Here is a 25,185-nt window from a genome sequence, read left to right on the forward strand (position 1 = left end):
TTTCTTTATTTAGTTGTTTATTTATGTTTTTATTTTTGAGACAGGGCTTCTCTATGAAGCCTTAGTTGTCCTAGTCTCATTTTATAGACCTGTCTGGCCTTCAGCTCACAGAGCTATGCTGGCTTCTGCTTCCTTGAGTGCTGAGATAATGGGTATGTGCCACCATGCCTGGCTAAAAGAAATTTTTTAAAGGATTAAAAAAAATAGAAGTGAAAATTACTAATACTGAAGTGAAAGAATTTAAAATTATGGTTTAAGGCTACACTATATGTAAATTTGAAAGACAGGAAAAAAGATGCTTTATAAACAAGAGTATCCATATTCTAGGAAAAATATAACCTACTATAGTTCATTGGAAAATTATGCAGCAGAAATCTTTATCACTGATAGGCAAGTGAAACAACAATGTTAGTAGTGGGTTACCTGTTGAAGCCTGTGGAACACAATCAGCCTATGGGAAGTATTCAGTGGCGATGTTTAGGAGCAATCAACATGTCCTGTGTACAGAACACAAGAAACGTAAGGGAAAAGAAATTGTTCTAATACTGACTTCTAAGCAATACCTACATTTAAAGGAAAGCAGGATCCATCCGCTTTCCGGGCCAACTGTCCTCCCACCAATAGGACTTCCTCATAGCACAGAACCAGTTTTCCAGCCCTACTGACAACCAGTACATTTCTTGTGGTGATCTGGAAGTGCAAGTGGACAACACTATGGGAGGCATGTGCATATAGAGCTGCCAAGATCATGACCCCCTCCTCAGATTCTGAGGCAAATACCATGTCCAATCTTACACTGAAGGGATGTTTTAAAGAGCAACCAGCTTCAATACTTCAGATAATAAAAATACTGGTTGTTAAATGAATCATGTTGTCACTGAAGTAAAAAGCATGTCAAAGAAAATGTACTCCAACAGAATGAAGGAGAAATATACATGATAGTCAGTTGAATAATTTCACAGGTTCTTTAAATTTATTAATGAAGGTATATTCTTAAATAGCCTGACTTAATTTTGCATGATGAAACCAGAAAATAGTGTAAAATTTGTATACTGACAAAAATTAAATTGCTTAGTTTCTCTTCTGATGTATGTCTCAAAGGTTTGGACTGCTCTGCCTGCTTTGGTTCTCTGTGGATACTAATCCTTCCATTGTCTTGCATATCTTAAATTACTGTGGGTTCTACCTACATATTCTAATATATTCAATTATAATCAGTGAGGGAGTTTATTTGGAACTTGGAAATATATCTACCACAAGATCCCACTGTACCACTCTTGGACATTTACCCACAGGACTGTATATACTATTACAATGACACGTGATCATCCATGTTCATTACTCCACTACTTATATTAGCCAGAAATAGAAATTGGCCTACATGTCCCTTACCAAGTGAATGGATAATGAAAATGTGGTACACTTACACAATCAAATATAATCCAGCTGTTGAAATAATGAAATCATGGAATATGTAATTAAGTGCATGTAACTAAACGAAAGTCTTCCTGAGTGAATTACCCAGAACTCCAAAGACATATATAGAATTTAATCACTTAAATTTGGATGTTATATTTAATCCCTACAAACACATGTAACAATCCTTAAATCTTCAGATGTAAGGTGTAGAATAACCAGCTAAAAGAGAGGAAAAGTTTTCCCAAGGAATGGGAAATAGAATAAACAATTCTGGAGACCTTTGGGAGAGGTGGATACTGGAATGGTAATATTCAATGGAGAGAGTGAGGAAAATGGGGTAAGAGACAGAGAAAACTATGGACCATCTGAAGAATTTTATAGAAAATGACTAGAGTAGAAGATCTGAATGTATAATATATATTATAATATATTCAATTATATATTCATTCATCTTATGACCCATAGATGTCTTTAAATTCTTCTTTCAAGTAAAGAAATGTTCAACATATTTAACCATCTTGGATATGCACTCAACACCATTTTAAGATTTCATCTTAGTGATGGGTTGAATAGGTCTTGATGCATAGATGCATATATTTGAATTTTGGGCCAAAAAGTGGCACTACTAGGAATTTTGACATTGGAGGAGGTGTGTCATTGTATAGGTGATCTTTGTGGTCTCCTATGCTCAGACTCTGCCCAGTGAGAAAATAATACTCCCGGCTGTCTTTGGATGAAGATATCGAACTCTTACCTCCTTTAGCACCATGTTAATAAACCTCTGGAACTGTAAGTCAGCCCCTATTAAATGTGTGCATTTATAAGAATTGCCTTGGGTGTGGTGTCTATTCACAGCAATAAAATGCTAACTCAGACAGTCTTCCTTTAAGCACAATGACCAAGACCAATGTTACAAATGGCAACACATGCTGGTAAGGATGTGGGGCAAGAGGAATTCTTATGGAAGAAAGTTAATTGTCAAATTACAAATTACAACAACAAATTACTAAATAATGGAAAGAGTAACCTAACATTTTTGTTACCAAAAGAAACCTCCAGTGCCAGGTATGAGTTTTATCTTATTGAGCTTTTGGTCACAGACAATTCATGGAAACCCCCATGCCTCATCAAGTATTTATCCTTAATTTACAAATGCTCCCAAGGGAAAAAGTAGTTGGCTATAGTGGAGTGTCACTGGGTACAGAAACCACACTCTTCCAGGACATGCTCAGCAGATGTGGAGCAAGTGGAATACTCCTCCATTGCTGTTGGGAGTGCAAACTTATACAATTATTGTGGAAATCAATCTGGCACTTTCTCAGAAAATTGGGAATACCTCTACCTTAAGACCCAGGTATAGTACTCCTGTGTATATACCCAAAAGATGCTCCAACTTACCACAAGGATACTTGCTCAACTTTTTTTCATGGCAGCTCTACTAATAATAGCCAGAAACTGTACCTCAACTGAAAAATGTATATTTAAAAAAAAACTGTTATACATTTACACAATAGAATAGTATTCAGCTATCAAAAAGAGTGATATGCAATTTTCAGGCAAACGGATGGAACTAGAAATTATGCTGAGTGAGGTAACCCAGACAAAGAAAAATATCCATGGTATATACTCACTTAGAACTTTATATTTTCTATAAAGTACAGGAAAACCATACTATAATCTACAGACCCAAAGGAACCAAAGGAGAGCCTGATGGGTGATGCTTGAATCTCACTCAGAAGAGGAAATAATAGATATGTGAAGAAGATGGAGGGAGGAATATGGCTGGGAGAGAGTGTGGAGAGTGTCACTGGGTTGGGGATAAGGTGTAGGGAGAGTAGAAGCAGGGGGAGAGCCCATAGACATCAAGAATTGAAAGCATTGGTGTGTGTCTCTGTGACAAGGGAGGCTCCTGGGATCTTTAGGGATGATCCTACCTGACATTCCCAGCACTGGGGTATATGGAGGCTGAAGTTGCCACCTCTTGTAGCCATGTGGTACTTCTAGTTGGGGATGACACCAGCCTACTCATAAAACATTTGATTAAAAATTTGTCTTTTTAAAATTAATTTATTCTTGTTACATCTCAATGGTTATCCCATTCCTTGAATCCTCCCATTCTTCCCTCCCTTCCATTTTCCCCTTATTCTCCTCCCCTATGACTGTTCCTGAGGAGGATTACCTCCCCCTGTATATGCTCATAGGGTATCAAGTCTCTTCCTTACCCAGATCTAGCCAATGGTCAGAACATCTCCACAGTTGAGTCAAGAGTGGGATATGACTTTCTCACGTACTCTGGTGCCTCACATATGATCATTTCCCCTGGAGGGGGAAACCTGGTGGCACTCAGAGGAAGGACAGCACGTTTACCAAGAAATTTGTCATTTTTTTAATAAAAAATTGTATGGATTAAGACAGAGCAGATTGAAGGAATGACAAATCAATGACTAGCCCAACTTGACACCCACCCTACAAGAGAGATCTAACCCTTGAGACTATTAATGGTAATCTGTTATGCTTGCAGACAGGAGCCTAGCATAACTGTCTTCTGTGAGGCTTCATCCCACAGCTCTTGAATATGCAGAGCTGTTCTTGTGATGTTTTGTGGAAGAATGAGAGGGAGAATAGAGGGAGCCAGAGAGGTCAAGGATACCACAAGAAGACCTACAGAGTAAACTAACCTGGGCCCATGGTTGCACACAGAGACTGAACCTCCAAGCAAAGTTCATGCATGGGTTTGGCTTGGACCTCCTACATATATGTAGTAGATGTGCTGTTTGGTTAATATATGGGTGCCCCAACATTGGAACTAAGTTCTGCCTTAGACTCTGGTGTCTGTGTCTGGATCACTTTCTCCTGTCTTGGGGCTGTCTTGATGGGCCCTAGTGGGAGAGGGAACACTTAGTTCTGCTGTGACTTGAGGTGCCACGATGGGTTGGTACCTATTGGGGACCTCTACTTCTCTGAGAAGAAGGAGAGAGGGTAATGAGGGATGGAAGAAATGATGATACTGGGAGCAAAGGAGGGAGAGGGCTGGGATCAGTCTGTAAAGTGATTAAGTTTGAAAAAAAATGTAGTAGAAACCAAAAAAAGGTAGAGGATGGAGAGAAATCCTGTTAAATATTGTTTACTATAAATGGCATGGCTGTTGCAAATATGACCTTCAATAGTTTTGGTTACATATGTACCACTCAGAAGGTCAAGCCCAAATCCAAACAAGGAAGATGGTAAGGCATTCAATACTTCAACCCAACCTGTGGACCTACCTATTGGCATAGACGGCTACTACAGGAACAAGTGTCCTGTACTGTTTCCTTAGATATAAGGCCACGACTAAGATAAAGAGATTATATTTCAGCATGATAAAACAAAATACAAGCCTAGAGCCAGCATCTTGTTAAATGAAGAGAAACTCAAACCATTTTCAATAAAATCAGGAACAAGACAATGATGTGTACTATTAACCCTTCTTATTCAGTACAGTACAGTATTAGGAGTCTTAGAGAGAGAGAAAAGAGAAAGATATAAAGGTGATACAAATAGGAAAGGCCGAAGTCAATTTTTCTTCATTTAAGTGAAGATGCAACAAGAAAAACTCATAATGCTGATTACTACATTCAATAAAGTCACAAAATAAAAATAAAAAATTAAAGTTTCTGAAATAACAAATATTTTGAGAAAGATCACAGAAACAATATCATTTACAGTAAACATGTATATTAAGCATAACTATATAATATATACAACAATGTTATATATAGTATATTAAGATCAATATGTTATATAAATATGTGCATGTATACATAAGTGCACAAAATACTTGTCAAAAATTTGAAAGGCTACAATGAAAATTTATGAAACCAGAACAGTAAATTTATGAAAAAAACAGAGCATGAAATGCATCTTATTATTATAAATTGTGAAAACTATTATAAAAATTGCCCATCACCAAAACAATTGACATACTCAATGTAATCACCCACAAAATCTTTCACACTAATTAATAACATATTTGCAACTTATATGGAAGCAAAAATACTCAGTTTAGAGAATATCAACCTTAATAATAAAGGAATAGCATGATGGCAACTTTCAAACTATGCTTCATAGAAAAATTATATGGTAATAGTATGCTATGTCTGTGTTAGTTATATCCTCTTGAGAAGCTACAGCTTTTGCACACCCACAGAGTGCTGCTGACATTTGAAATCACATCCTTGCACTTTGTAAATACCTTAAAAATCTTACATCCATACAACGCTTTGAAATGAAAAACAAAATACAATGATAAAAAAAATCCACACCTTTATGGACCTTAGTCCCAGGGCCTACATGATTCTGCATTGGGTCCTCTGCTTATATATGATATCATTCAGCATAGTGTTTTTATGGGATTCCTGAGTGTGCTAACAAGTGGTCTTTGATTCTTGTGTCTGCTCTTGTGGTACTTCTCCTTCTGTTGGGTTGCCTTTTTCAGCTGCAGTATGATTTTTTGTCTTATTATATTTCATTTCGTCATATTTGGCTGTTATCTCTTAGAAGGCTGTTGTTTTCTAGTGAGGAACAAAAATGGAGTGGATCTGGATGGGAGTAGAGGTGGCAAGGAAATGAATAGACTAGGCGGTAGGGAAATTGTAATGGTGATACATTAAAGAGAATCAAATTTCAACTTATAACCAAAGAAATTTTGAGGATTTTTGGCAAGCTTGTGTCCCTGTTTGAGGTCCAATGTCTATGCGTCATACATGAAAGTATTTTCCTGGGATGTGCAAAGGCTCTGTTTGGTTTCCCAAGGATGATAAGAAGTACGTGTGGTACTTACTTGCTCATGCTCATATTCCCTGTAAGATCACACCATAGGCTCAAGGCCAGACTGGGTTACAGAATTTATTTGCATTCTATAAATATTTTCGATGTACCCGACATATTTGTTAACAGCTGCATGAATTAAAGTAAAACCGTTGATGAAAGAAAATGAATAATTCTTTCATTTAAAAAATAAATACAATACCATTTTGAAATGAAAAGCAAACTGCAATTTTGAAAAATAAAAAAATAACAAATAAAATCTCAAACAAACCAAACAAAATCCAAGACACATCCCTGTGGATTTTTCTGTTAGAGTATAGCTAAAAAAATTCTGCCTGTTCTTTTGCATACCTTATGAACATCACTTGAAATCAGGGGATTAAAACACAGGTAATATAGATTAAACATCTGAACAAAGTATTTTCAAAACCATCAGTTTACTGTTGAATCTGGGCAATATTTCCGAAAATAGTATATCTGAAGACACTGAAGCATTTTCATAAAATCCAAACTAGATCACCTTACAAGATGACAGAAAAAATTATTATTCTATACCACACAACAGGCTGTAGCTCTGTATGTGAAAGGCACCACACATTTCCACACATTGGCAATTCACAAACCTCAATTCATTCTGTCTACCATTATTTTTTTCTTTTTTTTTTTAATTTCTTAAAGATACTTTGAAAACCACTTTCCTTTTTTCTAACTAGCATAGTGTCAGAACTCATACCCATCTGATTTTCCTAACTCTTCAGAAACGGGCAGGTGCAAACCACCATGGTATGCTGTGTCATCACTCTGCGGATATTCTGTATGTTAACTCTCAAGGGCCTCCAACCCTTTACATCCTTTAACGCATGACAGACCCCTACCTTAGCTTTCCCTTGTAACGTTATTTTTTATGAAACAATCCTATAACAGAACAAATGATCATTTTTTTTTGGTCACTGTCTTTAATTCCACACATCTATAATCCACAATATTGCCCATGCTTTGAAAGTTAACGTTCACCCTGGAAGAGAACTGAGCTAAAGTGACAGGACATATTGAGGGAGCGACACTATGCAGGCAACAAAACACAGGGCATGACAAAGGAAGTGAGGCCCTGATCTGATTGCTTTCTGATCTGATCTTTCAAGTACTTGACATTTAAAGAATAACGTTTTAATCCCAAGAGATTTGCAATACTTAATGTGCAAAAATCATGTTCTCATATGAAAGATAGAAGAGGGCCAAGAGGGAACTGACCTTCGTTGCTGCATTGCCTTGCTGACCATTCTTAAGGTGGATGCCACAGGAATCTTTGTCTGCCTCTTCTCTGAGCAGGATCTGCTGCACTGAGTTGACTCATCACACTCCCAACCCCCAGCCTCTGTTAGTGAGCCTGCACCACCGTCCAATCACGCATGCGTGCATGGTTGCCAGGCTGCAGGGACCCTAACGTCTTTTCTAAACTAATGAGGTAAGACAGGCAGCCATTAGTTTTAAGCCTTATTGCTGGTATAGAAAAGGAGGGTCTTCATAAATCCCAATAAAAATTAGTCAGAAACAAATTCAAGGTATTTTGTGGACAATACAGACTACATAATCTTTACTTATATTTAGTGTTAGATCTCATATAAAGGGTGCTTTAAAAAAATCCTAAATACTTGAGACACTAACAGGAGAAATCACTAATGAATAAAAAAATGCCACATTAAAATATTTTGCATTATTCAGGTTTCACTTTTTTATTTTATTTTTAAGGTTTTAAATGTGTTCAGGTAAATTGAATCCCTTACCATGAACAAAATGATTGTTGTTTTAATAAAAGTGTTGGCTTATCATCCTATGATGATTTTCTTCCTTTTTTATAATACTTGTTATGATGTAGTTTGTTTATTAATTAATTAATTCATTAATTATTGAGACATGGTCCTTCTGAGATTGCTGGACTGAGAAATCACTTTGTAGACGAAGCTGTAGACCTGATCTCACAGAAATCCACTAGCTCCTACATCTTAATTGGTGGTACATGTGACCAAAATTAGCAAGATTTTCTTAATTAATTAATCATATACATTACATTCTTGTTGCAGCCCCATCTGTCCCCTCCTCCCAGCCATATCTGCCTTCCTCTCCCTTATCCCCTTTGCCCTATTCTTCACAAAAGGGGAGCCCTCCTTCCTATCCACCTCAGCTCATTAAGTCACATCAGAACTGAGTGTCTTCGTCCCCTGTGGCCTGGCAAGGCAGTCATGGCAGAGAGAAATATTCAAAACTCTGGTGACAGAGGCAATGTCACAGACAATCCCCAATTCCCTTACTAGATGACCCACATGGAACCTGAACTTTCCATTAGCTACATCTGTGTAGGTGGTCTAGGTCCAATCCTCTTAAGTGGTGGAAGTAAAGGCATATGCCACTACAGTTAGGTAGGTTTTCTTACTTTTAATCATTGTGTACATTTCTATGTTTCTCTCATCCTCCCTAGGGAGGATGCTTAATTCTTGTTCAGAAGGGCAAATAGAATAGACACCAGAATGGAAGGAACAGGATGGAAGTGTACTATAGGGGACCTCTGAAAGACTCCACTCGGCAAAGAATCGAGGCAGAGCCTGAGACTAACAGCTAAACTTTGGAGTGGAGTATAGGGAGTCTTATGGAAGATTTGGGGGATAGAAGGACCGGGAGGGCACAGAAACTCCATGGGGAGAACAATGGAGCCAACAAATCTGTGGCCCAGTGGAGAGGTGTGGTTGGGTGGCAGAGACTGATGCACCAACCAAAGACCATGCTTGGTGATGACCTAGTCCCACTGCTCAGATGTAGTCAGTATGCAGCACAGTCTAATTGTGGGTGCCATAATATCAGGAGAAGGGGCTACCTCTGACATGGACTCTGGTACCTACTCATTAATCACTTCCCCTTGGTGGGTTAGTATTGCCCTGCTAGAGAGGAAGAGGATGCAGGCAGTCCAGATGAGACTGGAAAGGCTGGGGTCAGATGATAGGGAGGAGGGCTCTTCCTTTCTGAGGACTAGAGGAGTGGATAGGGGAGTTAAAGGAGGGAGGGTAGGACAGAGAGGAGGGTAAAAGTGGGACATAAAGAGAATAAATGTGTGGTTTGAGCTTTAGCAATGTTTCTTTTATGCATGTGTGTGCTCTTGCAGGCTATAGATTTTCTGGATTGAGACAAGGTGTTGGAGTATTTTTCTTTTGATGAATATAAAATGTCCCTCTCCATATCTTTTGATTAGTTTTGTTGAAAGTCTATATTATTGGGTACTAGAATGGCTACTCCAGCTTGTACCACTTGCTTGCAATACCTTTTTTCAGCCCTTTACTTTGAGGTAATGTCTATCTTTTTGGTTGAAGTGTGCTTCTTGTTTTCAGGAGAATGATGGGGCCTGTTTTTGCATCCATTCTTTTATACTGTGCATTTTTTAATTAATTTATTCTTGTTACATCTTAATGGTTATCCCATCCCTTGTATCCTCCCATTCTTCCCTCCCTCCCATTTTCCCCTTACTCCCCTCCCCTATGACTGTGCCTGAGGGGGACTTCCTCCCCCTGTGTATGCTCATAGGGTATCAAGTTTCTTCTTGGTAGCCTGCTATCCTTCCTCTGCGTGCCACCAGGTCTCCCCCTCCAGGGAACATGATCAAATATGGGGCACCAGAGTACTTGTGAAAGTCATACCCCACTCTCCACTCAACTGTGGAGAATGTCCTGTCCATTGGCTTGATCTGGGTAGGGGTTTGAAGTTTACTGCCTGTATTGTTCTTGGCTGGTACCATAATTTGAGCAGGACCCCTGGGCCCAAATCTGCCTATCATAATGTTCTTCTTGTAGGTTTCTAGGACCCTCTGGATCCTTCTACTTTTCTATTCTCCCATGCTTCTCTCAACTAGAGTCCTACCGAGGAGTTGAGGCCACTAATATTGACATATATTAATTTCCAGTGGTTGTTAGTTCCTGGTAGTAATGTGTGTGTGTGTGTGTGTGTGTGTGTGTGTGTGTGTGTGTGTGTGTGTGTGTGTGTGTTGTGTTTACTTTCTTTTGGTTTGGTGGACATGAGGCTATTTAGTTCATGTGTTTCTCTGAGTATAGTTAGCCATCTGGGTTGGAATTTTCCTTCTATTATCTTCTGTAAGGCTGAATTTTTAGCTATGTACTGCTTAAACTTTGTTTTGTCACGGAATATCTTGTTTTTTCCATCTTTGGTGATTGAAGGTTTTGCTGGGTATAGTTGTCTAGGTTGGCATCTTTGGTCTCTTACTGTCTGCATGACATCAGACCAGGTTCTTCTAGCTTTCATAGTCTCTGTTGGGATGTCATGTGTAATTCTATAGGTTTGCCTTTATATATGACTTGGCCTTTCCCCTTGCAGCCTTTCTTTTTTTTTTTTCTGTACATTTAACATTTTGATTATTACATGGCAGGAGGATTTTTCTTTCTGGTCCAATCTATTTGCAGTTTTATAGCCTTCTTGTATTTTTATGGGCAGCTCTTTCTTTAGGTTGTGGAAGTTTTCTTCTATGAGTTTGCTGAAAATCTGTTTTGGGATATGTAGCCTAGAGTCTTGTCCTTTTTCTATTTCTATTATTCTTAGGTTTGGTCGTCTCAGTGTGTCAGATTTCTTGGATTATTTTGTCATAAACTTTTTAGTTTCAACATTTTCTTGGACTGATGCATCAATTTCTTCAACCTTATCATCTACACTTATGATTCTCTCTTCTATCTCTTAAATTATGTTGATGTTGCTTGTGTCTGTGGTTTCATTTCTCTTCCCTAGGTTTTCAAATACCAGGATTGCCTTAGATTGTGAGTTTTTTTTTTTTTTTCAGTTACTACTAATTCCACGTTTAGGTCTTGAATAGTTTTATTCATTTCCTTCTCATGTTTTATTGTATTTTCCTTTAATTCTTTAAAGGATTTACTCATTTCCTTTATCTGTTTGAAAGTATTTTCCTGTATTTCTTGTAGAGATTTATTTTCCTCTTTCAAGGCCTCTGTCACTTTCATAACCTCAGATTTAAAATATTTTTCTTGCACTTCAGGAGAGTTAGTATCTCCAGGGCTTGCTGTGGGAGGGCCTCTGGTTTCTGGTGGTGTCATATGGCTGTGACTTTTGTTGCTTGTGTTCTTACATTGACCTGGTAGTTTCTCTGATGGGGTGGCTGTTTGTGTCCAGGTAGGAAAAAAGAGCTTGAAGCCAAAGGCTACTTTCTAGGGCTTGCCACAGGCCTCCTCTACATGGCAGGCAATGGAATTTGGAGTCCACAAGCAGCTCTGCTCTGCTGGATGTGCTGTCTGTGTCCTAGTTGGTCCAGGTAGATGAGTGAAAATTTCTTTTTATATCAGTAATGTTGGGCATCCCATACAGATATAAGGTATTATTCTTATGTGTGTGTGTGTGTGTGTGTGTGTGTGTGTGTGTGTGTGTGTGTGTGTGTTTGTGTTTACTTTCTTTTGGTTTGGTGGACATGAGGCTATTTAGTATAAGAAGTATAAGAAAGCATACCACTTTACTTTGATGAGGAAGAGAAAAGAAGTACAAAGGATAGTATTCTAGATTACAAATGATAGTCATTCTACTCAGACTTCACAGGAGTCTATTAGCAACTGAAGTGGAGGCTGCCACTGATAAGGACACTGTTGCCTGCTATTGTATCATCTTCTAGTTGGGCAGTCTTCGTGGAAGAGGACACACTTAGTCCTGATGAGACATTAAGTGTGGGGTAGGATGACATGCGTGTGGGGGCTCTCCACTCTCAGAAGAAGGGGAGGGGAAAACAGGGAAGGAGGATGGGACAGGCCTGAGACCAGTATGTAAAGTGAATAAATTGTGTACCAAGTTATTTGTTATTCCTCTTGACAGAGGCTAGTTTGTATATCCTCAGTTTTTCCAAAATCCCTTCTTTTCATTGCATAGAATTCTAGTTTATATGTAATAGTCATTTTATTCATGTATCTTGGGCTTTTCTTCGGCAGTCAATATTGAGATCCTCCCCTTTTACTTCTATTTAACACATTTTTCATTCATTCCTTCTTTATTTTTGTAATTTTGAGAAGGAGTCTCATTCAGTATCCTAGGCTGATCTCAAACTTGTAATTGTTTTGCATCTATCTCTTGAATGATAGGATTACAGGTGTGAGTCAGAATGCCTAGAATGCTTTCCCCCAAGTTTGAATGTGCCTTTTTCTTTGATCATTACTTGTTTGCCTGAAGATGCTGAGGATGACCTAGAGCTTCACATTCTTTTGACTCCCCCTTTTGATTGCTGTAGGGACATGTATTATCAATTTGACATGCATTTATGGTGGCTGTCAAAACTAAATCTATTCATGCTATGCAAGTGTTTGACCAAAGGTTTAATATCAAACATAGCATATATATATATATATATATATATGTATTATTTTTTGGAGACAGGGTTTCTCTTTGTGAGAGCCCTGACTATCCTGGACTTACTTTGTTGACAAGGTTGGCCTAAAACTCAGAGTGATTCACCTATATCTACCTCCTGAGTTCTGGGATTAAAGGCATGCACCACCGTGCCCGGATTTAAAATATATTTTTAAAATAAAACTTAATTTTAGTAAGTATGCTGGGAACTTGATCTATCAAAACTCTCCTCTATGGGGAGGACACTCTAGTGGGACTCTAGATGAGAGAAGCATGGGAGAATGGCAAAGTAGAAGGATCCAGAGGGTCCTAGAAGCCTACAAGTAGAACATTATGATAGGCAGATTTGGGCTCAGGGGTCCTGCTCAAACTAAGGCACCAGCCAAGGACAATACAGGTGGTAAACCTTAAACCCCTACCCAGATCTAGCCAATGGACAGAACACTCTCCACAGTTGAGTGAAGAGTGGGATATTACTTTCTCACATGCTCTGGTGCCTCACCTTTGGCCATGTCCCCTCGATGGGGAGACCTGGTGGCCCTCAGAGAAAGGACAGCAGGTTACCAAGAAGAGACTTGATACCCTATGAACATATACAAGGGGAGGTAATCCCCCTCAGGAACAGTCATAGGGGAGGGGAATCAGGGGAAAATGGGAGGGAGGGAAGAATGGGAGGATACAATGGGATAACCATTGAGATGTAACAAGAATAAATTAATAAAGGAGAAAAAACTCTCCTCTACTGGATATAAGATTAGCTTTTTTATCATGCACAATTTCACAGGTAATATCTTATCATTGTGAACTCTTTTTAGCCTGACTCTCTAATTTATTAATAAATTTTCATTCAGTGAAGCCCCTAATCTTGTTCTTCATATAAGTTTCATCTTCTTTATCTAAGACTTAACTCTCTGTCCATAATAATGGCTCTGCTGTTGTGATGTCTATGTATCTGCTCTTTCTATTATCTATGAAAAGGTTAGGAAGGATGTACTTGGTTCTAGGTAGCTGTGTCCTGATAGGAGCCTTGATAAGGTTCTAATGACCAACAGATAGCATTTCCATTGTTTATGATTAACCTTTACTCTTGATCAAAGAGACTCTAATGCTGACCATCACACATATATGAGTCAATGAACATAGAGAAAAAATCTGGTACCTAACTGGAATCTTTGTGTTTACTGGTGTACATTCTTAGTGCTAGAAGATGTTATGCATGCTACAAGATGAGAAAAATAACCATCAGTTGAACACACCTGTAAACCTTGCAAGCTTGATAACATATGATCAGTGGTGTAAAAGTGACATGAACTTAATGTTATTATAATAGTGAATTATTATATGTAGAAATTAGTGTACTTACCAAACCGCATCAGTGAAGCTTCTTTTTGCAGTGGATGGAAATTAGCAAAAAGAACCACAAATGGTTAGGGTGGGGAGAATATGAGATTACAACGTGCTCAGTCCTAGATGGAAACTCTGATTTACAGTCTCCTTCCTAGGATTACGGATTATTGCAGAACAGAAAGGGAAGAAAAAAACAAAACAAAACAATGAGTTCTGGACACAACAAGTCACTTTCAGATATGAGAGTATAGCCATTATGGTTGTGTGCACAGACCCTATGTAATTTAACTAGAAAAATTTCATCACCTACGGAGAGATAATAACAATGTACCACCCTTAGCTGTGAGTCTATGGGTAATTGATAATTAGTAATAGGCCCAGAGATTTTTCTTTAATAGTATGTGACCCTGTAGGTAGGTTAAACCACACTGAATGTCTACAAATCCAAGAGTAAAGAGCCAGCACTTACTGAAGGAAAACATTATCATCAGCAGCAGCAGCAACAGCAGCAGCAACAACAACAACAGAAAAAACAACGAGAAAATGCCCAAATGAACCAAATATGGTGATGCATATCTTTAATTTGAGCAAAGAGAGGCAGGGATGGGTAGATCTCTGTGAATTTGAGGCTAACGCATTCCTCATATTGATATCCAAGTTAACCATGGCTAAATATAACAGGTTTCAGCAATATAAATAAATGATCAAATAAATAAATATTAAAAAATGAATACACAAAGTTAGGTAAGCATCTAACAAATGTGAATCTGGGAAGAATTTAAAAAGAGGAGTGAATATAATCAAAATACATTCTATGTATCTTAGGGTTTCTCTTGTTGTAATAAAACAGTATGACCAAAGCAACTTGGGGAGGGAATGGTGTATTTAATTCATACTTCCATAGCACTGCTTATAATCGAAGGCAGTTACTCCTGGAATTAAGTTGGGGCATGAATCTGGAGACAGATGCCACAAAAAATGTGGCTTCCTGGTTTTTCCCCTCTGGCTTGATCAGCCTGCTTTTTTATAGAACCAAGGATCTCCAGTCCTGAGATGATAATAACCACAATGTGCTGAGCATTCCCTCAGAAATCAGTAAGTGGGAAAAATGCCTCAAAGTTTTGTCTAGAGCCTGATTTTATGAAGGCTTTTTTTTCAAAATCTAGTTTCCCTCCTCTCAGATGATTTTAGTTTCTGTCATAAAATGATTCAGTTTCTGACATGAAACTGTCCAGACAATTCCATTTACACCTTGTGAACTTGACACACAAACAAATAACTGGAAAGCTATGATTTTAATTTTTTGTTCATTCTTAAGGACCCATATTCATGTATACATCACAAAATAAAACACTTTTAATTTCCATAGCCTTGCAAATTTAAGCATTTTAAAAATCCAGTATCTTAAAAATATATCTTTTAAAATTCACATTCTCTATAAAAATTTAAATAATCTCATCTTTTATAAAGTTTAAACCCTCTCAGCAATGATTTCCTGTAAAAATAAAAATTTTTAAAGTACATTTTCAGTACAAGAGGATCAAGAAACAATCTGAACAAAGCAAAATCAAACCCCAACAGTATAAATAATTCAATATTTAATGTCTAGGATCCACCCACCAACTTCTGGGATCCTGCATATGGTCTGGGTGACTTCCTCTGCTCTGTTCTTTTCAGCATATATACATCTTATCCTCTGGGCTATGGCTGGCACCACTTCACAGTTGCTGCTGTTCTTGATGGTCATCCTATGGTACTTGTATCCCCCCAAACACTAGGACACCTTGCTGCAACTGGGATGCACTTTCAACTGTAGCCTTTCCTATCTAGGGCATCTTTAGAACCTATATCCCTGTTACACAGTGACAAGCCTCAGCTGCTCTCCATGACTTCTCCATGCCAGAAAATCCTGTACCCTATGAGTGACTCTTAAAACCGTCAACTCAGTATCCAAAAGAGATACAATCTTGGACATTTGGAACACAGATTCTGTTTGCTGACCCTTAGGAAATACTTCCAGAAGCCTTTATCTCAATAATGCTAGTCTCTTCTATATCCCAGATAATTGATTGTTTAGCCCCAGATGGCCAGTATCCATTAACCAGCAAAGGAAGGGCTTCATTTAGTGGTTCTAGTATTGAAGTTTCTGGGTTAAAATTTACTACCGTACATTCAGAAAACATGGCTTAGCATATGAGGAAAAGAAATAGCAGAGGATCCTGGCTACAAGACTGAATGAAAAAATACAACATGTTTCTGCTCATCTCCACCTTGATGTTTTGTGCCATAAAAAGAGAAATAAGGAGGGAGATATTATACAAGGTACATCTGAAAAATCAGTAAGTTTGGAAGATTCTAGCCACAAGAGAAAAAGATTAACTGAGAAGACAGTACTCACAAAAGATTAAAAACAAATCACTGGGGAATCAAACTCCAGGGCTCCATCATTCATTTCCAGGTGCCCAATCACCTCACTCATAAGAAGCAAAGGAGTATTCTGAGGAAGTAGGAATGATCACCCAAGAATTTGACAAATAAAAACTAGTGAACAAAAACCTTGTGGGTCCCAAGGAAGGGAGATTGCAGAGTTCAGCAAATCTTACTGTTTCAAAGTTGATGGAGAGGACAGAGTGAGAAAAGTACTACAGGGACAAAAGAAACACCAAGAGTAATTTTTAATCAGCATATTTTGAAGGAAAATTAGGTTCAGAGTTAAAAAATCCCAAAGCAGGAAGTATTACTTGCATCATGGCAGGGAAGGTGAAAGCAGTGCAATGCCTGAGAAGTGTTCTCATGGCTTTAGGTAGGTTTAAAGTTCAAGACATCAAGTGCCACTCCCTACCATAACCACAACAATCTCAGTATGAAGGAAGGAGAGATGGATGAGTATGAGATTGGCACAGATGAAAATGATGAAAAGAATATTGTGCAGCTTAGAGGTAAGTAGGAAGCTACTTTGGATAGAGCCTTTTCCCAGAGGAGAAAGATATGGGAAAATGTTACAGAGGTACTACATAGAGGACCACAGGTCTGCAGGGCCTAAAAAGGTGAAAAGACAGCCGGGCGTGGTGGTGCACGCCTTTAATCCCAGCACTCGGGAGGCAGAGGCGGGTGGATCGCTGTGAGTTCGAGGCCAGCCTGGTCTACAAAGTGAGTCCAGGACAGCCAAGGCTAACACAGAGAGACCCTGTCTCGAAAAACCAAAAAAAAAAAAAAAAAAAAAAAAAAAAAGGTGAAAAGACTGCCTTTGCTCCCCTGTGCTAAGCAGAAATATAGCTGTTGGAAATTCAACACAGGGTCTCTGGAAGAATAGTCAGTGATCTCAAGGGATGAACAATATTTCAGGGAAAAGGTAGGTTCCCTGACTGCTGTGATTACCAGATTGTGACATAACACTTGCTAAAGACATGATTTTTAATGTCAACATTAATTACTAGTATTAATGTGTAATTAAATGTAAAATGTAAAATAAATATTTTGAGGAACTTCACCCACTCCAGAGGATGCTGAAGACTAAAAAACCATGTCTGCAATGGTAAGGTTGACTGCAAGAGCCAGAGATATATAGTGTTTCTATTGAAATAAGAGAAGTGCTTTCACCACTTGGTAACATTGGGACAAACTATGGAAATGTTACTTTAACTGCATCTTAAAATTATTGGTTCTAGGGAAATTACTTTAAACATAAATAATTATATATATATAATTCCTGGCAATTTTCATACAGTTTGATTCTTTGCATGTTATAAGGTTTGCAACATAGTTATATTCTATGGCTCTTAAATCTGTGTACTTATCTGATATCAGAATAAGTCCCCATCTGTTTCAGAAGTTTCACTGAAAGAGAATCTTCAAGGAATTTGGCTTTTAGATTTCACTCTGCTATAATGATTTTGAGAGCCAGAGTAAAACATAACAATGTAGACATAACTCACACTTGATGATAGAAGTCGTGAAAATTATTCTTGTTGTTTATTTAAAAAGGAAGATATATTCAAAATGGGAATATTTTATTAAAAAATCTTGAATTATGGGAATGCTACTGTTAAAGACCAGTAGAGCATTTGGTACGTATGTCCAAAGTTCTAGAGAATGATCCCTGAATATATAGGGAAAACAACCACACTATAAACTACAGGAACAAGAATAATAGAAAAAACTATTTAAAAGTCCTAAAAATGACATTCATTCTTTTCTTATTTATATTTGATTGTGATGTAGAAACTATTCTTAGGATATCTGTCCAGGTAGACATGAAACTCTACCTTAATAATAACCATTTCTCATTAGTCAAGACTCTGTCAGCCTGCACATCTGAGTATGTTTCTTATTCTTCCCCGTTCCCAGATGCTGTTTTATCATGCTGATCCTTCTTGAGCCATGGTATTTCTCAGTACTTGATAATTTCTCATTGACCAGTACTAATTCACTTGCTCATTGGCTATAAAACTTTCATAAGTACCTATGATATTCTCTGATATATCCACAATCCACCAACAAGGTTCTTCTGTTATCATAATGAATATCCTTATGGACAGTTTAAAGCACAATGAATATTTAAAAACACAAAAAAGTCTCTATCACACACACACACACACACACACACACACACACACACACACACACACACAAACAGACATACCACACACACACACACCTGGTAGATGGCATACCTAAAGATGAATTATATAGCACTGAAGCATATATCTCCTATAAAATGTTGTCTCTCACTTTTCTGTTTAGAAATATTCTGGTCAAAATATTACAGAATGGCAGAATAAAAATAAATTGTGTGTTAGACATTCATATTTTATTTAGGGACCCACAGCCAAAGAAATATTAAAAAGTCTACAAACTTGCTAAAAACTCAATGTAAAATTTTATTTTAAAAATAAAGGGCCAACCAATTCATGATTTCTGTAACCTTTGAATTAACTGTGAACTCTTCACTTCAATATATATAAAAGGATTTTAAAATATTTATCTAAAGAAAACAAACTTAATAGAAAAGGGCAGGACTTGGATTATCCATATAATTGCAAATTCATGATTCAAACAATGAAATCCTAAACCTAAAAACAAAAAGAAAGAGGGTCCATTATTCTACCAGGACCACAGTAAATTAGCAAGGGCAGCTGTTGTTTGTATGGTTGGCACCAGGTGGAAGTTGAAAACTGAAAGAAACTTTAGTCCCTATAGTTTTATCATATTTTCTTCCATGAGAGATGGGTCCATGGGAGAGGTTTGTGACCTATTTCCTGTTGCTGGTCTAAGGAATGGAGCAGGATGCTGAAATGGGCTGTTAGTTACCAGTTAGGAAACTGAAAGGAAAAAAAATACACTCAGCTTTAATGTGGGTTTTAACACTTGGTATTGCTTAGGCATCATCTTTCATGAATTTTCAAGCATGTGCAAGAAGGGGAAGAAGATAAAGAGGCAATGCTGGTAGAGGGAGATCTCACCCAAGGGAGAAGGTCCTAGATGATGGGTTTGGATGTAGGCTGATGAGGATGTCAGGAAGCATTTACACCATCTATCAGGGCAGATTTAGTAATCAGTTGGTGTTAGGGTGCAAGAACATAGTGATCAGGTAGTGATGGGAGTCCCAACAGCAGGGAAAAGGGGATGAATCTCACTCTCTGAAGTAGGCGATAGGTGGGGTATTCAGTCTGTTGATTGGTAGGAAATTCAGTCTGTTGATTGACACTACTTATCTAGATTCCTTTGACCTCAGAGGCAGATTCCCTGAAGGTTAAAAGGAACCCTTTTAAATTTTCAAAAGGAGGTACATTTTAGCCATTTTAGTATTGGCATTGTTTATAATCTGCAGTGAAATATGCATCGTAGAAAAGGCAGTGGACACACAACCCTTCTTAAGAGCATGGATACTCTTTAAGATGAGTTCAGGGAAAGCAGAAACCTTATGTGAAGTAGAAGTGGCAAAACTTCACTTCATATTAATTTTAGTATGATTAAATAACATAAAAGAGTCCTTCTTTCATTAGACTGAATGTATATAAGTTTGGAAAAATAAAAAACATTTTAAGTATATATTTAAAAGACAAACCAAAGGAAATTTAAAACCTTGAACTTGGAATTATGATAGAGGATCACATAGTGGAATTTTTTTTTTACCATAGATAAATTAATAAGTCAGAGCTTCAAAGATAAGTGTAAAAACTCTGAACAGCTTCAGTGCAGCAATAACAAAGCAGCAGGAGGAAATAGAACATCCTTTTCAACCTTCATAACTTGCATTTATAAACCTTAAATCGCTTTCTTAGACCTTCAAGTACTTTCTTGGATGCTTTAGATTTTAACTTACACTTCTGTTTTCTTTTCTAGTTATTTGTCACGAGACACAGGTGAAATTGCTGTGAGCAGTCACCGTTCTTTAGCTAAAAGGGTGGTAAAAGGTTGCAACTGAGACTTTTTAAAAAATTATGGTAACAAGATAGAGTGTATCTAGACCTGACAGTAGTAGCTCTAGAAGTGAAGCTTATGGCCTGATCCATTGCATATAAAGAGGGCTGGGAAGGCTTATGAGGGCTGTTTATATTTTATATCTTTAACAACGGGTTGGTAAATAAGGCAACTCTGTTTGGCTTTTTAAATAAGAGATCAAGTGTCTTGTAGCTTTAACTAGATAACAAATTGATTAATGTAACATGATGGATTACTTTGGGCAACAGAGCTAATTGATGAAAATCTTACCTATCATGCTAAGATTAACTTAGCTGTCAATGTGATCAGAAACCTGAGAAGGATAAATTGTAACCTATATGAATAAATGAATCAATAAAATGACAGAGATGACTGACTAGTCAGTTATAGCCCATAGCCTACAGAGTTGTCCCAGGCTCCTGTGGTTTTCAGGGCATTGTAGGCAGTGACAGTCTGCAATCTGACACAGAGATAGAGTGGCTGTCTCTGTACAAGAACATGGGAGTGTCTGACCTAATCTCATTTTCAGCAATATTCTTTAAAAACTTGCCATGTGTCCAGTTTGTCTATAGTTCATTCTGGGCCATAGCAGAGGTGTTGGCAGTATTTCCCAGTGGTTACCATAATAGGATCCAGAGTTGAAGTCATCTGCCATGAAGAAATCTTCTCAGAGATCTTGCAGAACTTCTTCTTGGATTTGAAAACTCTGTTTTTCATAATAAACTTACATATATGACATGACATGTTCAGTAGATCTCTGACATGCTTGAGGGTTAGCATATTTGAATTAAGCAATCTTTGTCTGTGATCTGTGCTTATGCCATATTCTGTAGGTGAGTGTTGGAGGACCACATGTATTTTAAATAGATGTAAAAATTATGTAAAGCTTAATCCTTTAATAAAAAAAAGATCTATAGCTTATCTTAGTTATTAATGGCTGAGACTTTAGGTTTCATCCATGTGAAACTGAAAGCTTAAAAAACATGAACACAGTCCATAAAGAGGAAGAAGAACAGTTTGCTATATAATTTAGTTTATAAAAAGTCCATATCTTATAAAACTCTAAAGCCATATTATAGATTAATAACAATATCATATTTAGAAAATAAGGATAAACATTTTAAGGCAGTGACTTTTAAGCTTTTGAGAATGAAGGTAGGGCATAATAAGTAAGGGCTAACATCATAAACAAATTAATGTTTTATAATTAATATATCACTGTTTATATGACTAGAAAATGTAGTAGATCATTTTTTAAATTATATTTGAATTTATTATACCAAGTCCATTTGCCAGGAAGCCTTCAGGTGAACACAGAGCAACTTGAGGTGGGAGAAACAGATTTGATCATTCATGAATCTAAGGAGTAGTAAAGACATAAGTAATTAGACATACATTTTAAATTAGATTATTTATCTCAATAAATCTTTATAACCTCAAAATTTCACCATTATATAAAACATTTTGAACCAGAGTTGAAATATATATATATATATATATATATATATATATATATATATATATATATATATATAATATTAATTTAAATAAAACATTGCTTTTTAGTTACCCATCCTAAAGCATAACATTGAAAATATAAAACCAGAGACTAGGTAAAGCTTAATCATGTAATTAACTGCATCATTATAGACTGAACAGCAGAAACTGAAAAGTGGAAAGTTGCATTTGGAGTTAGGCAAGGATTTGAAGGACACTGGAAGCCCTAAGTAAAGATGGCCAGGACTCTCCCACAACAAAGATGGTGGCTAGTCATGTGACTCCTTAGTCAAGATGACAGATGATGAGGATGCCTTAGCTCTAAGCCTTTATCACAAAATCAACATGGCTTCAACCATGTGTTGCGGGCAGCAGGGCATATTGAAAGTGTCACCAGGCTGCCAGGGTTCCCACCTATTGCCACCACTGCTGCTGCTCCTGCCACTGCGGCTGCCCAGATGCCAGGGCTGGGGCATGGTCAGAACTACTGCAGTGGCTGCTATCATCACCACATTCCAAGACCATGCATGGGTGTGTGGTGGTGGGATCTGGACTCAAGGACGCAGAGGGCAGCTGCCTGCGGGAAGTGGAAGAGCATGCCAGGTCTGGGGAATCTCTAAGTAGAAGTTAGGATCAAATTTAACAAATGATTTGGTCATACCTCAGCAGTGGTGAAAATCATGGTCTGACAGTGGGGGCAAGTGTAGGGGGTAGTGTCTATTCCTGCCAGGCTCTGATCTCTGCATGATGCAGCATCATACCCTCATCCTCTCAACAGCCCTAGAGAAGTTACTGGACTATGTCTGCATGCCAGTGATATGGGGAGTAGCCCAGTGCATTGGCATTTGTAGGGGTAGCCCAGCACTTGCAGGTCCTGTCCTAAGTGTCGAGTCTTTCAACGGGTGGCACTGAGACAGGGCTTGTTATTTGAAACCATCCATGCACAGAGGCAATGCCTCATAGGGTGATCATGCCAGCTGCGATTGCACCATGTTATTTGTGGTGATCAAGGGTCAGCAGGATCTGTGAGACTATGGACAGCAGCAGTAGCTTACCCAACCTTGGACTGATTGGTGCCCATGAGTCTTAACAAGTGGCTGCTGCAGTGGGAGAGCCAAGAAAGTGGCATCAGAGGCAGAGCATATGGGGTGACTAGATGTAATGTGAATCCGGAGTGAAGACAACAGAGTAGTTCATTGGGTTTCAGCTGACGGAACCAGGCCCCTGAAAGACCCCTACTAAGGCCAAAGTCTGGGAAAATGTAAAAGTCGGCCTATCCAGTCCTCCCTTAAGGACCCCCATTAAGGCCAAAACATGTAAATTTCTAGAGGGTCTAGCTTGAACCAAGGACAGAAACATATCAGATCACTGTGTGTGTATGGCAGGGACAGGAAAAACCTTGAAGAGTCCAACTTGACTTAAAGTCTCAGTCTGTGCTCGGGGTACAGCTAGACTCAAGGACAACCAGCTGTGTTTAAAATTTCCACTACCCCTCCCCAAATAAAAAAGTTTCTAAGTGCCCCCTGTGACTGCTTCAACCAATCATTTCCATAGGTTAACTTGCCCCTCCACCCATTATCCAAGCACAAATCGCCAAGACTTGTAACACCCTGTTTGCAGCTTCTCTGCCCAAATGTCAACCAATCACATACTGCAAAACTCATTTCTTTGTCTAGAACTTATAAAAGGCCCATGCCTCTGCTTCTCAGGGTCTGCAGCTTGAAAGATCTGGACAGACCCCATCACTATGGCTCAATAAATTCCTATGCATTTGCATCAACAACAGACTCTGTCTCTTAGTGGGGACTCCGGAAATAGACTAGTGATCTCTCTAGAGGTCTCAGTCTTACACAGCACCAAATGTTATGATTAAAATAAATAGAGTGAGAGAAACACAATAGATCTAATATGGAGAGATTTATTGTAGAAGTTGGGGGAGAAAGAAGACAGGGATGGTAGTCCTAGGGGAATACATACCAGGGGAATACACATGCACACACACACACAGGGAGGGAGGGAAGGAGGGAGGGAGGGAGGGAGAGAGAGAGAGAGAGAGAGAGAGAGAGAGAGAGAGAGAGAGAGAGAGAGAGAGAGAGAGATGGCATGTTAGGACCCTTATAGTCTAGCACATGCCTGGCAGCAGCAGCTGATAACATCATAAGTTGCTAAGCAACCTAGAGTAAACTGCCTATATGCAAACACTTATTGTAATATGTTATGCCATGTTTGTTTGATATATTTCTGGAAAGCTTGGCCTTTTGGTTGTTGTTGTTGGGAAATAGAGGAGGAGTGGATCCAGGGGAGGGGAAAAAGTTGGGGGAGGACTGTTTGAAGTGAAAGGAGTGGAGGGGATGAATTGTATGAGTAAAGGATAAACATCAATGAAAAAATAATAAAAAGATTTTTAAATGTTAAACACGAGAATTTTAAGACACTATTATGAAAGAAGAGTAATTTGAAATTTTGATTTAAGGCAATATTTTATGCAAGTATATAAGGGAGGAAATATACTTTAGGAATTGAATTATATTTATTCTAGGAATAATTTCTAGCACAATTTATTAACTGTTAATAGAAAGTTACAAAGCAAAGTTCAACTTCACCAAGCAAGCTAAATAGACCATTTTTAACAGACCTGGATTACAGGTTGAAGACTCTGATAAACAATTACTCCTTGAGGAGTGATTGAAGAGTTGTTGCTGTTGTTTTTTTAATTTGAGTAGGAACAGGATTTGAAAAGAAACAAGATTTGAGGAGGAACAGGATTTTAGTAAGTGAAAAACAAACAGAAAACCTATGGATGGGTGGGTTTTCTTCATGCTGACTTCTTAATACTACCTCATTTCAGAAGCAAAGACAATTGACCTGCAGGGACAACTGTCATCCTATCACTGAAGGGACGTAGGTAGTTGGCCAGACCAAATGAAAACTAGCACACTTCCTGGAAGCAATCTGTAAGTGCTAATGGTGACCATTGAGGGAGGTATCTGCAAGTAGACTTGCCAGAAGCATTGTCTTCTCCTTGGAGGCAGTGGTAAGTAAATGTGTCCAATCTAACCATGAATGGATACTTTAAAAATCAAAACTTTAGTTGATAAATCACTGTTTGTTTTATAAATTGCGGTATAACTGAAGTGAAATGTGTGTGGAAGAAAATGCAGCCATTCAGAATAAAAAATATGACATACACAATGTTCAACCAAATTAGTTTCACAATCAAATCTACATTATGTATCTGACTTTGGCAAATTTTTATTTCCATCCATTTTTTTAAGTCAA

At 38.0% G+C, this 25,185-nt stretch overlaps 1 long non-coding RNA gene across 7 annotated transcripts in view; it reads right to left on the minus strand.

Annotated features, from left to right (window-relative positions):
- LOC311593078 overlaps positions 1-7,615 on the minus strand; it is a 52,080-nt gene extending 44,465 nt beyond the window's left edge. For all 7 annotated transcript variants that reach the window (XR_014777582.1, XR_014777583.1, XR_014777584.1 and 4 more), the window contains exons 1-2: positions 7,477-7,615; positions 424-497 (exon numbers count right to left, since the gene is read on the minus strand). This is a non-coding gene — a long non-coding RNA (uncharacterized lncRNA). The remainder of the gene's footprint in view (positions 1-423; positions 498-7,476) is intronic.
- Between the last annotated feature and the right edge of the window lie 17,570 nt (positions 7,616-25,185).

This window comes from Acomys minous (assembly GCF_964271855.1).
Source record: "Acomys minous genome assembly, chromosome: 2".
Classification (NCBI taxonomy): Eukaryota; Metazoa; Chordata; class Mammalia; order Rodentia; family Muridae; genus Acomys; species Acomys minous.